This window comes from Phoxinus phoxinus (genome assembly GCF_949152265.1).
Source record: "Phoxinus phoxinus genome assembly, chromosome: 16".
Lineage (NCBI taxonomy): Eukaryota > Metazoa > Chordata > Actinopteri > Cypriniformes > Leuciscidae > Phoxinus > Phoxinus phoxinus.
Window position 1 is genome coordinate 2708500 of NC_136891.1, and position 16517 is coordinate 2725016.

At 35.0% G+C, this 16517-nt stretch overlaps 1 protein-coding gene across 1 annotated transcript in view; it reads left to right on the forward strand.

The window, feature by feature from the left end:
• Window positions 1-16517, forward strand: part of LOC306983571 (alpha-1,6-mannosyl-glycoprotein 2-beta-N-acetylglucosaminyltransferase) — a 32508-nt gene that overhangs the window by 6046 nt on the left and 9945 nt on the right. Inside the window, exons 3-5 of the mRNA XM_079584087.1 lie at window positions 2164-2215; window positions 4175-4994; window positions 7542-7575. The gene's annotated coding sequence lies outside the window, so the exon portion shown is untranslated. The remainder of the gene's footprint in view (window positions 1-2163; window positions 2216-4174; window positions 4995-7541; window positions 7576-16517) is intronic.

The following is a 16517-nucleotide window of genomic DNA, read 5'->3' on the forward strand; positions in this document are numbered from 1 at the left end:
TAGATTTTTTTAAATGTTTTTCACACTTAGAAAAATGGTTATTTTAAGAACTGCTCACGGAAATGTTATTTGGGAAACCGAAAAGGGTTCTTCTATAGGGACTTTCCCAGAGGAACATGGTTTAGCTATTGTTTGACATGTTCGCACCACAGGAACTAAGGATATGTTAGTTATAGGGACGGGTTTTGAGGGACTGAATTCGGAGTCGGGTGTAACCCAGCACAACAGTGATGTAAGTGTACGTTGATTGGCCGAACGCATGCCATACGAAACACCGGCATCCGCCATGCCATGTAAACACACAGTTTACATATACTTACTCCACGAACTAAACACACTGAGTGCACCGGAAGATTTGCAAACTGCAAGCTCCAGTAGTAATGAAAAGATGTACCTTGAACTCTGTCATGGAAACTAGCATGTACAAACCTTACCCAGCAATGTGACGTGTCTTTTCTATATAATTTTTGGATGTCCAATTTCGGTCCACTGAAGGGGTTGTTTTGTAACGCCAGGCGACGTCTTTTTTCAATGTCTAATGTTGATGTCCGTGTAAGGGTTATTTATAGTCCAGATGTAGTCGTTTGTAGACGTCTTTTTAACATTTAAACTAATTTTAGACGTCGTTTTTATACAACTTCTATAACTGTAGTCCCATGTTTGAAAGGGTGGAGGACATGTTTTCTGTACCATGTATTTACATTTATGCATTTGGCAGACGCTTTTATCCAAAGTGACTTACATTGCATTACACATTTACATTCCTATCAGTTCTTGCTTTCCCTGGGAATCAAACCCATGATCTTGCGTTGCAAGCACCAATGCGCTACTGTTTGAGCCACAGGATTACACTTTCTATGCATCAGTTATCACCTCCTGCTGAGACAATCAAATGGAGTTTTTGGAAAACAATCTTAAATAATTTTTAATAATCTGTATTCATATTAATCATGTTGATAACAACAATGTTGATATTTGTAAATTAAAAATATTACATATTTATCATGTAAATTTCCTGCACCTGTCATAGACGGGCAAATGATGTCCAAAAAAATTACCCAGAACAAAGGTCAAATGTCGAACGTCAATATGAAGTCCAAGTTGGGTCATGGTTGGACGTCCAAATAGTGGACCTAGTTTGGACGTTGAATAGATGTCCAGAATTGGTCATAGACCGACGGACCCAATGTAGACATGATCTGCGCGTCTATCCGACGTCCAATGTTTAGTGGGTAATTAAACAATTTAGTAATCAATTAAAGAGAAATTTATAATTTATGAAGATAGCTGCAAGATGGATCGCTGCAAAAGTCTCTTTTTGGATCTTTATTTTTAACTCTTTCCCCGCCATTGACGGATCTTTCAGTTTTCCGTGTTTTCACTGTTATATTGAAGGGGCGCTATTACACATGTTCTGAAAGAGAGAATCTCCAGAACAAAACAGGGAAAAAAGGAGCAGAAACCAGCGATAAAAGCATTTCTTATGCACGTTGAAGTCTTTGGATTGGGGGGAAATGCGATTTTCTCAGCTTTTTGTTCAAAATGTTGATTTTTTTAATGAAACTTACCCACATTTAAGTGTTGATTTAAAAAAAATGCATGAAGCCAGAATAAAATAGGGTTTACAAGCAGATGCTCTGTTCTTTCTCTTGATATATTGAATGTTCAGATACAACAAAATATTCTGGTGGCCATGAAACGTTTGTGAAAATGATTTTAAAAAAATGCTGGCGCTGGCTGGCAACTTAAAAAAAAAAAGAAGCTGTCGGGGAAAGAGTTAATACTGTAAAAAAAAAAAAAAAAAACTTTATACAAAAAATGTAATTGTTGTATTTTTCTTTCTTTTGACTTTGCTTAAATTCACTCACTCCAGGTTTCTCTTGAGTGACTGTGCAGTGCTTTCAGTAACAGTTAAACCAACATCTACTAAATCACGCAGCTTCTCCAGTGTTCTTAGCAATGTGCATATTTTTGTAAAAAGTCATCCACTCAAAAAGAAAAAAAATGAACCTCCAAAGCGAGGTGTAAGTCTTGCCCTTCTCCCCTCGAGACAGCAGATCTCTCCCATACAGATAAAGCTGTAAAACACATCCTCCCTTTCCTCTCCTCTTGTTTTTGGACCCGCTGACTTCTGACATGCTTTTATTGCTTTACCGTTCGCAGATGACCCAGTCAGCGGCCAACATCACTCTTGACGCAAATGCTTATCCTAAAGGTAGGCAACTCTTCAAATACCTTGTTGCAGTTTCACAAAGAAGAAAATCTGAAAATGCAGATGAAATAAGATAATGCTGATCATAAATGCACATGTAATCAAACATTGAAATGCATTTATTTCCTTTTTGTGTGTGTGTGTGTTATGCATATTAGGATATCCCAGCATTCCTCTCACATCAACTGTGTTGGAATCACTTGTGTGTCGAGTCTTATTTTCCAGTGAATATACAGTATGGCATGTGGCGTGATAGGGTTATGAAGAGATGGATGCTTGAAATTTTATTCTTTATTGAAGTCTTGTTAGTGTTTATATTCCTAGGTTCCTGTTATTTATTTTTCAGGTTAATGAAGGAAGGACTTCATGTGCCCAAAACCCTGTGTACTGGCACAAGAAATGACTCTGATCCTTGTTATTGTTATAGTTCATATTTTGGGCACAATGTGGTGAAAAGGCACATTCATATGTTTACAGGTAAAACTCCACACATTAGAATATGGTGCAAAAGTTAATTTATTTCAGTAATTCAACTTAAAAGGTGAAACTAATATATTATATAGACTCATTACATGCAAAGTGAGATATTTCAAGCCTTTATTTGTTATAATTTTGATGATTATTATGGCTTACAGCTTATGAAAACCTAAAACAATATTCTATTTCCATAAGCTGTAAGCCATAATCATTATAATTATAACAAATAAAGGCTTGAAATATCTCACTTTGCATGTAATGAGTCTATATAATATATTAGTTTCACCTTTTAAGTTGAATTACTGAAATAAATTAACTTTTGCACCATATTCTCATTTTTATGCACGTGAGTGAGTTGAACACCCTTACTGTAAAAAAAATCTAAGTTGGAAATAAAACAAAGATTATTGAAGTATGTTATACAGGAAAATACAATTTTAGTCGATCTACTTAAAAGTTTCACGTTTGTGTCACTTGCCATTTAGATGCGTGTATTTTCTGAGTGACAATGGAAATGCAACACCAAAATGTTGGGGTCACACTTTAAATTAGGGTCCAATTCTCATTATTAATAACTACGTTTGCCTCAATACAATCCTAATTACTGCTTATTAACGGTAGTTGTTAAGTTTCGGTATTATAAGGATGTAGAATATGGTCATGCAGAATAAGGCATTACTAATAAACAGTCAATATCCTATAATATGCATGCTATAATAAGCAATAGTTAATAGTGTGAATTGAACCCTAAACTAAAGTGTGACCTTTTTTGTGTGTGTGTGCTGAAAAACGACAAGGTTTAGTGAGGTGAAAATCCACATTAAAGGTTGAGGCAGGTTTAATGTTGTGGACTGGACACATTGTTTGGCTCCATGGCATTTTGTTATGTAATTTCAAGCCTATGAGGCAAAACTATGTGGTAAAAACAAGCATCCTACACAGTGAAGACAGTCAGAGCTGCATAACTCGCTCTAAATGCATCAATTGTCAAGCGGGTTGTTGCTCACACATTCTTCTGTGAATATTAAATGCATTAAATGACTTTGACGGATTGGAAGAATTTTAAATGAATCTGAGTGTCACTGACAGGAGGAGATAATGCAGAATCTGATTCATAATTTTACATTGCAGTGATCGTCTCTTAATTGATATGCAATAATATGCATCACTTTTGCATACACATATCTCGCAGTGATCACTAAATTTAACTCACACGGTTATATAATCCTTCAGAAGGGAGTGAAAAGAAGGGTTGATAGAATAATTTCCCGGAACATTTTTTTTTTCTCTCTCTTTTTTTTACAGACTTGAATGTTCATCTTCTAAAAAAAAACACGACTGCCGTGTTTCCCCATGCAAAAGTTGCCCGCACACTGCTAATGTGTGTTTGAGTTGTTCTGAAGAGGTTTTAATGCATTTCAGAGCTAGCGTGATAGTAAGGATTGCTCTTGCACAGTTAAACGTGACTGTATGCTCTCTTCACAGTAAACAGTGAGGCCTCGACTGGGTTAAAGGGAAAACTGGATTATCCCTGGAGTCCAGCGATGTTTTTCTGGAGGACATCCAGTCTGTGCCTGCTCCACTGAGCTCTGAAAAACATCCCGGCCCGAGCGGCACACCTCGCATGATTCAATACCAGACGGCAGTAATTCAGCATTTGTCATTCTGATATAAGATACGTATGCATGAGTGTTTACATTGGCAGTGTGTCTCAGAGTTGGGTGTTATGCACATAATCCTTAAAGGAATCGTTTCTGTTACTGAAACAAAGCTTATATGACTTGAAATATAGAGCATATGTGACCCTGGATCACAAAACCAGTCACATGCGCACGGGTATATCTGTGGCAATAGCAACTACACATTGTATGGGTCAAAATGATCGATTTTTCTTTTATGCCAAAAATCATTAGGATATTAAGATCATGTTCCATGAAGATATTATGTAAATTTCCTACCGTAAATATATGAAACATGTATTTGTGTGAGTGAATGCAGCACAATCGTGAACATAAATGCACAACTTTAAAGGAGATTTTCTCAATGTTTCCATTTTTTTTGCACCCTCAGATTTTCAATAGTTGTGTCTCGACCAAATATTGTCCTATCCTAACAAACCACACATCAATGGAAAGATTATTTATTCAGCTTTCAGATGATGTATACATCTCAATTTGAAAAGTATACACATATATGGAATATAAGCACAACTAGTGTTCTGGTAATTTCTCTGTGTTTTACAGATGTGATCGCCTCACGGAAAAGAACAGTTTCTTCAGAAATGGTGTTTGTGTTCAGCATGAGGGTGAGTAAATGCCTGAAATGTTCATTTAATTCCTGAAGGATCCCGTGTCTTTGGGAAGAGCTCCCCAACTGTGATCATATCACATATAAGGACATCAGAACTATCTCAGTGGATGAGACGAGCTATATTTATCTGGAATAAAGAGGAAAACAGGAAGACTAATTCTCCACTGGTTCCCTCCAGATTTATAATGTTGCTTTTCTCAATTTATGAGTGAAATATGGTCTGTGCTAAACATAACTTGAGGAAATTTGAAGATTTTGTTCTACAACCTAAACTGCACACACTTAAACATCTAGTTACTTGTTAGAAACTACGATTTTAAAAAAATAAGCAAACATAACAGCTTCAAAATTCACATTTTAGATATGTGTGTGTTATGCTGTAGAACAAAACGTCCAAGTATTGTCAAGTTATGTTTACTACAGACCTTATTTCACTCATAAATTGAAAAACTTAATTAATGAAAAAACATAAAAAATTAATGTTCCGGGTTTTGACGTAATACGGCTTTAAAATGCATGACTCAGAACATGTTTTATTGAATTCACCAAATTTTACAGGATTCAAGTACGAGTCGAGAGAGAAGCAACAAAACCAATTCCAGATTCTACATTTATTTAATTCAAAAGAGTTCCTCCTACATAATAATTAAGATTTGAATAATTTTTATTTTGAATAATTTTTACTGCATTTATTTGATTTAAAAAAATGCAGTAAAAACAGTAATATTGTGAAATATTTATTCAGTCGAAATAACTGCATACAGGTTTGGAAGGTGAGAAAATAAAGACAGAATTGTAATGACCAAACTTTGCTTGAGGATTTTGAGGATATAAACATAAAGCTCGTTTTATTAGTCATTATTAAAGTGGAAATGCATCAGGAAACCAGACACTAATTGCTACCAAGACGTCAAGCAATTTCTCTTTCCAACATGTTTCACAAACACACTGCGGTGAAAGTCTTGTTTTACTGTGATGCTGTGTGTGTGTGTGTGTGTGTGTGTGTGTGTGTGTGTGTGTGTGTGTGTGTGTGTGTGTGTGTGTGTGCGGTGAGTAACTGTCTGTCCTGTTTCTGTCCTCGTGTGTGTGATGTCATCGGTGACGTGCTTCTTGTGACTAAAACACACAGAGCTGAGAATCATTATCAATCCTATGGACCTTTAATAGTTTCAATAGTCTGTGCGTAGATCATAACTCATAACCGTTTTGTCTGCCAACAAAACCGTTTTTTTTCCTACAGAATAAGAGTCTTAATGTTAACATTTGTCTGAATATAATTGTTCTGTACAACAGGGTGTCACAGAAAGTGTCATTTTAGTATTATTTATATCAATAAATCTATTTATCTTTTAGTTTTCATTTTAAATTTAGTACTTTTGTTTTGGATTTAGTTAATTTCTTTATTAAATAAATCTGTTATTTCAGATTTGTTTTTTTATTAATCAAGAGTTTACGTATATTTGAGGTCGCGTTTGGGTTGTAAAAATCCCGTCATAATCTATTAGTAACCGTCATTTTAATTTTCATATTTTAATGATAATACGACATTTAATAACAACACTGGTCGAGGATCATATTAAACCAGAAACATGCCTTTACATTTCAATGTTCTTACTTTCTCTATCATGCGCACGTTTCATCATATATAGATGGCATGAAGTTTTTTACACATTTGCAAAATCCATATTTCTTTTGGATTTTTATATGCAGAAATGGTTTCAAAACGGTGAACAAAAATATGCAATGCACCATTTTTGTAAATATAAAGAGAGAACGGTGTTCCTATAACTGCTCACTCCGAGTCAGAACATTTCCTGACTTCTTTACAACTTGACATAATTTACTACATAACTAAAGGTCGAAGGATGTTATTCATACGGATGAGAAAAACAGTTTTTGGAAGAACGCTGATCTCAAACACAGATATTTCAGATATTTATTATTTTAAACACACTTCTAATTCCCTGAGTAGTAAAAACATCCAGCGTTTTTTCTTCTGAAAGTAGGAACATATTGTTATTATGAAGCTTCCAATAGGACAAAAAAAAAAGAATAGTGATTTTAGCAGACAGTAATCATTTGTGTTTGTAATGTACAGTATATTACAGGTGAAACTGGAAATATTAGAATATGGTGCAAAAGTTCATTTATTTCAGTAATTCAACTTAAAAAGTGAAACTAATATATTATATAGACTCATTACATGCAAAGTGAGATATTTCAAGCCTTTATTTGTTATAATTTTAATGATTATGGCTTACAGCTTATGAAAACCCCAAATTCAAAATTAGAATATTGTGAAGGTTTTCATAAGCTGTAAGCCATAATCATCAAAATTATAACAAATAAAGGCTTGAAATATCTCACTTTGCATGTAATGAGTCTATATAATATATTAGTTTCACCTTTTAAGTTGAATTACTGAAATAAATGCACTTTTGCATGATATTCAAATGTTTCCAGTTTCACCCGTACTGTATATTATATGTGCAAACTATTGTATGGACTAAAACAAATCTAAATATCTTCTTTTGTGTTCTAGAAGAAAAAAGATCCGGGTTTGGACCGACATGGGGGTGAGTAATGATAATGACAGAGAAAATTTTTAAGTAATCTCTCCACGTGCCAAATGTGTGTCGAAATGGACATTGTGATGGGAGCAAAATCCCTTTTTAAGTAAAGTTAGTCAGAGGATTAGTCGTGGGTCGTGAACATGCTCAGATATGGAGCACAATAGAGTTTAGTTTGAACAACCCAAGTTCACATCCGGTTCTGGTATCTCGGATCCCTCCTGCCCGTTTTCTTCCTTAGAAAATTGTTTCAAGTTTAACAACTAAATATATTGGACGCTTCTTAACAAAGGTGTAACAATATTTTGTGTCACAATATATCGCAATGCAAAAATATGTATCAATATGTATTGTGGATTGTGACAATATATGTTGTGTATGGTTCACCCAAAATTTTAATTAAAAGGTTCATTTTAATTTTTCTGAGTTTTAGTGTCAGTAGTACTACATTAAACTGTTATATAATGTATAATAATGCAATGTGGGAATATTTGTGGCAATAGCCAACAATAAATTGTATGGGTCAAAATTATAGATTTTTCTTTTATGCCAAAAGTATATTAAGTAAAGATCATGTTCCATGATGATATTTCGTACATATCCTATCGTAAATATATAAAACATGTATTTTTGTGAGTGAATGCAGCACAATCGTGAACATAAATGCACAACTTTAAAGGAGATTTTCTCAATGTTTAGATTTTTTTGCATCAGATTCCAGATTCTCAATAGTTGTGTCTCGACCAAATATTGTCCTATCCTAACAAACCATACATCAATGGAAAGATTATTTATTCAGCTTTCATATGATATATACATCTCAATTTGAAAAATTGACCCATGTGACTGGTTTTGTGGTCCAGAGTCACAAATGTCTGTTACCAGTAAAAAGTTGTAAAAATCTAATAAGTGAAAGACTGCAATGAATCATGAATATTGCTACTCTGGTGTCTCTATTGTCCAGTGCATTGGGTTTCCAGCACCAAGTCCATCATATTCATTAACACACCCATATATGTCAAACCAAATTTAGCATTTTAATCAAGTCAAATTTTTGTTAACCTTTTACCAAATGTCTTGGGAGTATTGCAATAATATCGTATCGTGATATGTATCGAATCGTGACATGAGGGTATCGTTACACCCCAACACTTCTTAATGATCCATTTACATAGATGCATCTGGCGCACATCAACTTGCATTGCACTGCACGTTTATATGTGTGTGTTTGACTTTACCAGTTTAGCTACAGGGACAGCAGATGTAAAATAGCCTTTTGGCTAATTTTGGCACACTGTACATTTATTTATGTATTATTAGTGTGTATTGTCCCGTTTAAATAAACCTAAAAATAAATAAAATAAAATAAAATACAGGAACACGTAAACACAAGCCGAACACAATGCTTTTCCCGACAGACACATTTGCTTCGCTGCTTCTTTACAATAGCACTATACATATAATACAAGCAGGGTTTTCCTGTTTCTTGTTTGCCACTCGTGTTGCCATGCGGCGCTTAAAGCCGAAGCATATTTTTAGTCAGCTGTTCTCGAAACACCCCTGGATGACCCTTCATACGTCCATAACTTTTAAAGCACTCGGAAAGTGACAATAGTTTTCCTTGATTCTGTAATTGTAGTACTTGAGGTTTCGGAAATGGCTCCTTCCCCAAGGAATTTCACTTTTTCTAATCTATTGATGAGCTAAGCACTTGGTTATAAATAATTGCACAGCATCTGTAAGCTCCATTTGTCCAAGCTATTGTTTTTAATGATGTGTCCTCTGAGAAAACGGCATTGAAAATCGTGTTGGATTATAAATCGTTTCTCGAAAGTGCTGTAAAGTTCACGAACACATTCATGGAAGCTGTGAAAGCTTGTTGATGTGAGATAAACACAATGTTAACACACAAAACACTGACGTTCTTCTGGGATTTGTTTGTTTTCACATTGACTAAGGGATTTTACACTTCTCAGTGATTTTTTTTTTTTTTTTAAGAACAGCGAATGTCATTTCTTCAACTTCAAGATTGTTGAATATTGAAAGTCTATTGTTTTGAACGAAATGTCACTTGCCACCCATTTTATTTTTCTAATGTGACATTTGAGTGAAACACAATATTCAATGAAACATTTTGTTTTGTTTTATCCATCAGGTATAAATTGGATGGAAACGTGCACTGAAAAAAATAAGCTGTTGAACGAACTTAATTAAATTAAAGGAAACTTTTCCACGAAATTTAATTTGTTTGAAATGCTTTGTTGTAATCTTGTTGTATAAACTTAAATTCATTTAGTCAATCCTGCTAGATGAAGTTTAGTCAGGTTAGTTTTTGTGCTGCCTAAAATCACCAACATTATAATTTGAGCTAATTCGACTCTACAATCCCTTTTAATGCTAGATGTTAGTGTTCGATTTAATTAAAACCACTTTTTACAAAGTAATATTAAATATTACTTGTGCAGTTCTGCAAGTGTGGTTTACTGCAAATAAAGTGTATACCTCTAAGTTTCTAACATACCTGAACATTAAACACAAACATTAACTAACAACATCTTTCCATTCACTGAAAAACACATAAAATAACACTTTAATCCCTAAGTTTATGCAGTCCCTTGCAAAGCATGCTGGGAACTACAGATCCACCGCCCAGTTAGATGTCAACAAAAATGGTTAATGTAGTTTTCACACAAATGAATTAAGTAAACTTCCGTTTGAAATATATTAGGGTGATTGAACACAATTAAATTAAGTTGTGACAAAATATTAAACATTCGTGTTACTTTTGCTTATTTTAATTAATTAAATTTAACAAGAGGCCAAAATTCATTTTTTGAGTGTGTTTCTGCAAGACATAAAAGGCATTTTATTTGTAAGTTTTGAGTATTTCACTTCATCTTATGAATCTGGAAAGTGGAAAGCAATAAAACCTGAAGATGAAAAACAGATTGACATCTATATAATATTTTAATCTGAAATAAAGGTTGAGCAGTTAAGAAACTAATTCATCCAATAAAATGAAAGCAACCTTTACAAAATGAAAAAGTAGCTTATAAAACTTAAGCACTTTCCAGCAATTTGGAGATCCAAAAACGCTGTAAAGACTTTAAAATGTACTAATGAAAGACACTTTTCGTCCATTACTGAAGAGTAAAATCCTACACTTTTTTCCTGTTACATGAACTAATATTGTGTGTAGGTTATGTGTGGCTACATGACGTTATGTTAGTTATCTGGGTTTCCCACTTTCGCCTCTGGGGGACACTTAATATTTAGCAATATTATTGATTTGACTGACAGTTGAGAGCTAAGTTGATGATATCAGAGCTGCTTTATAGATGAATTGAAGTCATTTCGTATTTGATGATCTTTAAACAGTTATTGAACTGAATAAACGCTTTTTATTTTAAGAGCTGCTTTTACAGCAGAATTGAACTCTGTTTGCATGATTGAATCATTATTTTCCTGTAAAGCTACTTTGAAACAATCTGCATTGTATAAAGCACTAGAAATAAAGGTGACTTGACATTACATTAATAATATGAGTAGTAACTGCACTGGTAGTGTCAAGTAATTTCTTATTTGTTAATAATTTTTTTACATAAGTTATATTTAACATGTGCTTTGTAGCTCCGCCCCTTTTCACCGCTGCGCTCATTGTGTTCTGGCTTCCGGTCGTATTGTTTATATTTCCACACCATGAAGATTTATGAATGAACTGCTCGGTTTAAAATCTTCCCGGTCTACTGACATTTGTTATGACATCTGCCTCAAACATTATAGTAATAACTTTTGTAATAACTCTACGAAAAGTAAATCCAGCTTCACCAGCTCATTACTTGTCAACAGCGATACCATAGAAATATTCAAACTCAAAATTCAAAATTAGCGCTTGTTTCTCTGGCGCATAAGGTCTATAGATTATATATGGGCCACAAATCTATGTTGAAATGAGTTGGAACAACTTTTATTTTTGAATGGTCAATTTTTTTGTTTGTTAATGCTACATATTAAGTTCTTCTAACTCAATTTAGTTTGTTGGCTTAACTTAATTTCATTTAGTTGTCAACTCAATCTGTTGTGTTAACCCAAAAGCCCAAAGCTTTGTTTTTAGAGTGCATTACATATATAAATAAATAAATAAATAAAAGTCTAAATTTGTATTTGTTTAGAACAAATTCAATATTTTTTCATAGTTTAGACATCCAATAGGCTAAACATCAGCATCAGGAATGTAATATTTCAATCAGATCTATTTTAAGGGCTGATTTTGTCAATATATTTTTAAAATGCATTTCTAAACCTCACGCGGATCCGGACTTCATGGGTTTTGTGCCATGTCCAAGAGCAACACACAGGGGAGGAACATCCCATGGCCGTGCCATCTCTGTTTTTGGACAAAAAGCTGGCATTTCCTCAATGACACGGTTTCCTCAATCCATCTCCCGGCTGTCACGCACAAGGTCCTTTTCAGAGTTTGAAGGTTTACTTTGAATTGCATTAACGGGGTGTAATTTATGAAATAAAACACTAGCTAAATTGACCGTTCGCAAAGACCCACCCCCTTTAGTTACTGTTGCTATGTCAGACAAGCCACGCCTCTCTCACACACACCATGTTCTCACGCAGTGAAAAACACATCGTGGAGCAGAGAGGACACTGACAACACACAGACAGACACACACCAGCTTACTTTTGATATGAAACAGTCTCAACTTTCAAATATGGTAATTTTTTTAAAGAAATTTAAACAATAAATACCACTTCGTGTCTCTTTAATGTGTCTGAAAGATCGCTGTAGATCATCAGTTAAAGCCGCTCGTGAACCGATCATCTCTTCCTTCTAGTTCATTTATAGCATCAAATAAACATGAATGAACATCAGAAGGAATGTTGTTTTAACCGTGGAAAGACGTCAGTACACTCCGCTTCTCAAGTTCAAATCCTCCAAGGTTAACTGACTGCTATGGCGGATGGCGGATTATGATTGGTCAGATCGCCTGTCAATCAAATTCCCATTCAATATGAAAAGTAAACTAAGTAAACCAGCTAAAAACATTGATTTGCTAGTTTGAGCATCTAGACCAGTAACATTGGCTGCATCCGAAATCACATACTTCCCTATATAGTAGGCGAAAAACAGTATGTGACAAAAGAAGCATGTCTGAATTCACAATACTCATAAAAGAGTAGAAACTTTAGGTGTAACTTTAGGATACGCTTTGTATCAGCAGAAACCTGGTAGTATTTTCGAATGACCGTGCTTCCCTCCCTCATGTCCCCCTGAGACGAGAGATTTCTGTATTGTGTGTCTGGAAAAAAACCTCTGATGACGCAAAAATCGTCATTTAGCAATAGCATCATCTGAGGCTTTTCTGGCCAGAGGCTCGAGACTACAGCCAGTAGTAGGAGCGAGTGCTGCATGTTTTACACCTGCCCATAGGGGGCGGCATCTCACTCACAGAATGTACAAATAGTATTTATCAACTAAATCGTCACGGAGACTCACGATAAAACGGCGTCTTTTCAGGTACGAGTCGACTAGTAGCCTAGTTGTATCGTTTCTTTCGATACTGCCCTCTGTAACCGGTAGGCGTGGCCTTGTAGGGCAGAGAAGCAAGTGCATTCTGGGAGTTGTTGTCTTTCATCCACATGAGCCAAAAACACATTTTCTGGCTTTTCTCAGTCTAGAAGGCACCAACTTCTAAAATAATTTCACATTTCTACCAGATCAATGACCCAATTTAAATACACGTTCATCTTTCCAGCGGTGATGTATCCCGTTAACTCAACCTGCTTGCAATCACATCATTCTCTATAGGGCACAGCTGATTGGTTTCTGCTGAATCAGTAGCCAATGAGCTCGCTGCTCAATCTTCAAACACTTGATTAGCATTTGCTGTAGCATTACAGCTCGCTTACAGAAACCCTCCACCTTCCCCAGCTCCACCTGTATAGATCTGCCACGGGTAATTCATGCACGCAAATTGTACAGTAGCAGCATGTCTTACTTGCTCACAGCAGTGTGTCGTGTGTGTGTTGGCATTAACAAGCAGAAGCAGCGTAGCAGATCTTTTCCAAAATATATCAACATTGTCGTGCCTATTACCACACACTCACTACAGTTTTAATAATCGTTCAAATTCTGTGAGAATAGAGGAATCCACACACCACAACGTTTGATAACGGCACAGACGAGCAATGAAATCCTTGGAATCACTTTCAGAACATTATTTAGAAATGATCATTCTGATGAACGATAAAAACATTGACAGCCAATCAGAATCCTTGCATCCCGCATTAAAGAGTGCATGCATTTAAAGCGGCAGACGACAAAACCGAAATAATAAACAGAACGTTACCATGCATTGGTGTTGAGGATAAAATAGTTAGAAAAGGCCAACTTCAAGTGTGACCAATGAGAAGCCTGTATATTGCGGCACTGGACCAGAATTGACACAACGTCACTCACTATAATAACACCAGTTACTCATGATATATTCACTGGTCTGTGCGCATTTGTGTAAGGGGACCATCTGCTCTGATGCAAGAGGGATTTGCCAAAGAATATGAACAGTTTCCATGTGTTAGTCTTTCTCTGGAGACGGTGGTTTGTCCAGGATTTATGTGGATTTGTTGTTCTTTTCCGGTAGCTCATCTGGCGATAGCAATGCCAAATCATGAGTTTGATTCCCAGGGAGCATAAACTGATTCAACTCATACTGTACCTTGACTGACGTCGCTTTGAATAATAAAATGTTGGCCAGATGTATAATTGTTAATGAGGAAGAATAAGCAAAAAATTTATTCAATAGAGACATTAAGAAGTTGAGATAATCTCTGCAGGATCGTTGCACATCTCAAAATACTTAATGTTTAAGTTTTTTTTTTCTTTTAATGTTTTTGAAATAAACCATTTATGCTGCATTTATTTGATCAAAAAGAAACCGTAATATTGTGAAATACTATTACTATTTAAAATAACTGTTTAATATATCATTTATTCCTGTCGAAAGCTGTATTTTCAGCATCATTACTCCAGTCTACAGTGTCACATGATCTTTCAGAAATCATTATAATAAGAGGATTTGCTGCTTAAGAAACATTTCTGATTATTATCAATGTTGAAACAGTTCCACAGTTTTGTGGAAAATGTGATGCATTTTATTTTCAAGATTATTTGATGAATAGAAAAGTTCAAAAGAGCAGCATTTATTTTAAATACAATCTTTTGTAACATTATAAATGCATGTCTTTACTCTCACTTTTAATCAATTTAATTGGTCCTTGTGTATTTGATAAAGATGTTTACTAAACGATTATACTTTAAAGAAGAAGGATTCTGGCAGCAGCTCCATGTAAATTGTATGGGAAAGAGCAAAGTTAGAGGATTATGTGAAGAAAGCTGAAATGATTGGAATGTGGACTGTGATTCATGGCTCAGTTCTTCCACTACAGATACGCTGGGTTTGCTTGGCCAAATATTCATGTTCCAAGAAAAAAAGAGAAAAATTTAAATCAAGCAGTGTGGGACTATAATCATTTTGCATTCATAAAGAATTGAACTGTACTGTCGGTATTATTTCAATATTTTTTGTCGATTTATTACACAAAGTTGATCCAGCTGACAGGCCGCACACTGACACATGCTGCATGGTATGAAGTGCGTGCCAGGGTAATTTCCGCCCATCGTTTCCAATCAGTCAAAGACCACCCGACCCAGAGTTCAGATACCAGTGCTTTTCACTCAAGCCGAGTTCAATCACATGATGTTCTCGCTTTGAGTGTTCAGACGTAAACAGAATGTGTTTTCATGGGCTGAGAGGAGTCAAGGAGATGCCAGACAGACTGTTATTCTTCTCTGACAACAGATACATTTGCATTCAACTAAACAAAAAGACTAGTCTGTTTAATGTTGAATGTGCAACTCTTTGGAGCAGATCAGGTTAGTTGTCATACAGGGAAGTTGTGATATATCTCAGTTTAGTTCAGTTGCACAAATGCTTGTTTTCTCTCACAGATGTGGTTTCAACACTGAGAGAAAAAAAATCTGTGAACACACAAACAAAAAAAACTGGTAACACTTTACAATAAGGATCCATGATCCATCAATTAACGTCAGTTAACTAGTTAACTAAGATTGATAAATGCTGTAGAGTTCTTGATCAATGTTTGTTCAAATTAATTTCAACATGCACTCTTTACGATTAAAAAGCCTTCATTATTTCATGGCTACACACAGATATTTCTATCTTAAATAGAAATAATACAGGCTATTTAATTAAGAAAAAGTGCTAAGGTCAACCCAGAACTTTATTGATGGACTATGATATACCCAAGACCATAGAGCACCTTTATTTTAATACTCATCTGAGGATGCATTCTCCATTATTGGACTTTGTTTGATGAACTAATGCATTTAAAAAAAAAAGCTGTATGTTAACTGTCATGTGTGGCTGTATAAGTAAGCACACAAAGAGGAATAGCTCAATAAAAAGTCTTTAATCCAATAATCCACAGGGTAACTCTTTACAATAAGGTTCATTAGTTAACTACCAAGTAAACATGAACTAAGAATGAACAATACTTCTACAGTATTCATTAATCTTAGTTTATATTAATTTCAACTTTTACTAATACATTATTAAAATCAAAGGTTGTATTTGTTAACATTAGTTCATGCACTGTGAACTAACATGAACAAACAATGAACAGCTGTATTTTTCTTAACTAACACTAACAAAGATTAATAAATACAGTAACAAATGTATTTCTCATTGTTAGTTCATGTTAGGTAATACATTAACTAATGAACCTTATTGTACAGTGTTACCATCCACGGAATAACATAGAATAATCACGGGTGAAACACATCCACATAACCAAGGCGGGTCGAGATGGAGACGGGGGCTCGGCAGGCGGGGGAGATTTTGAGGGAGCGAGGACTA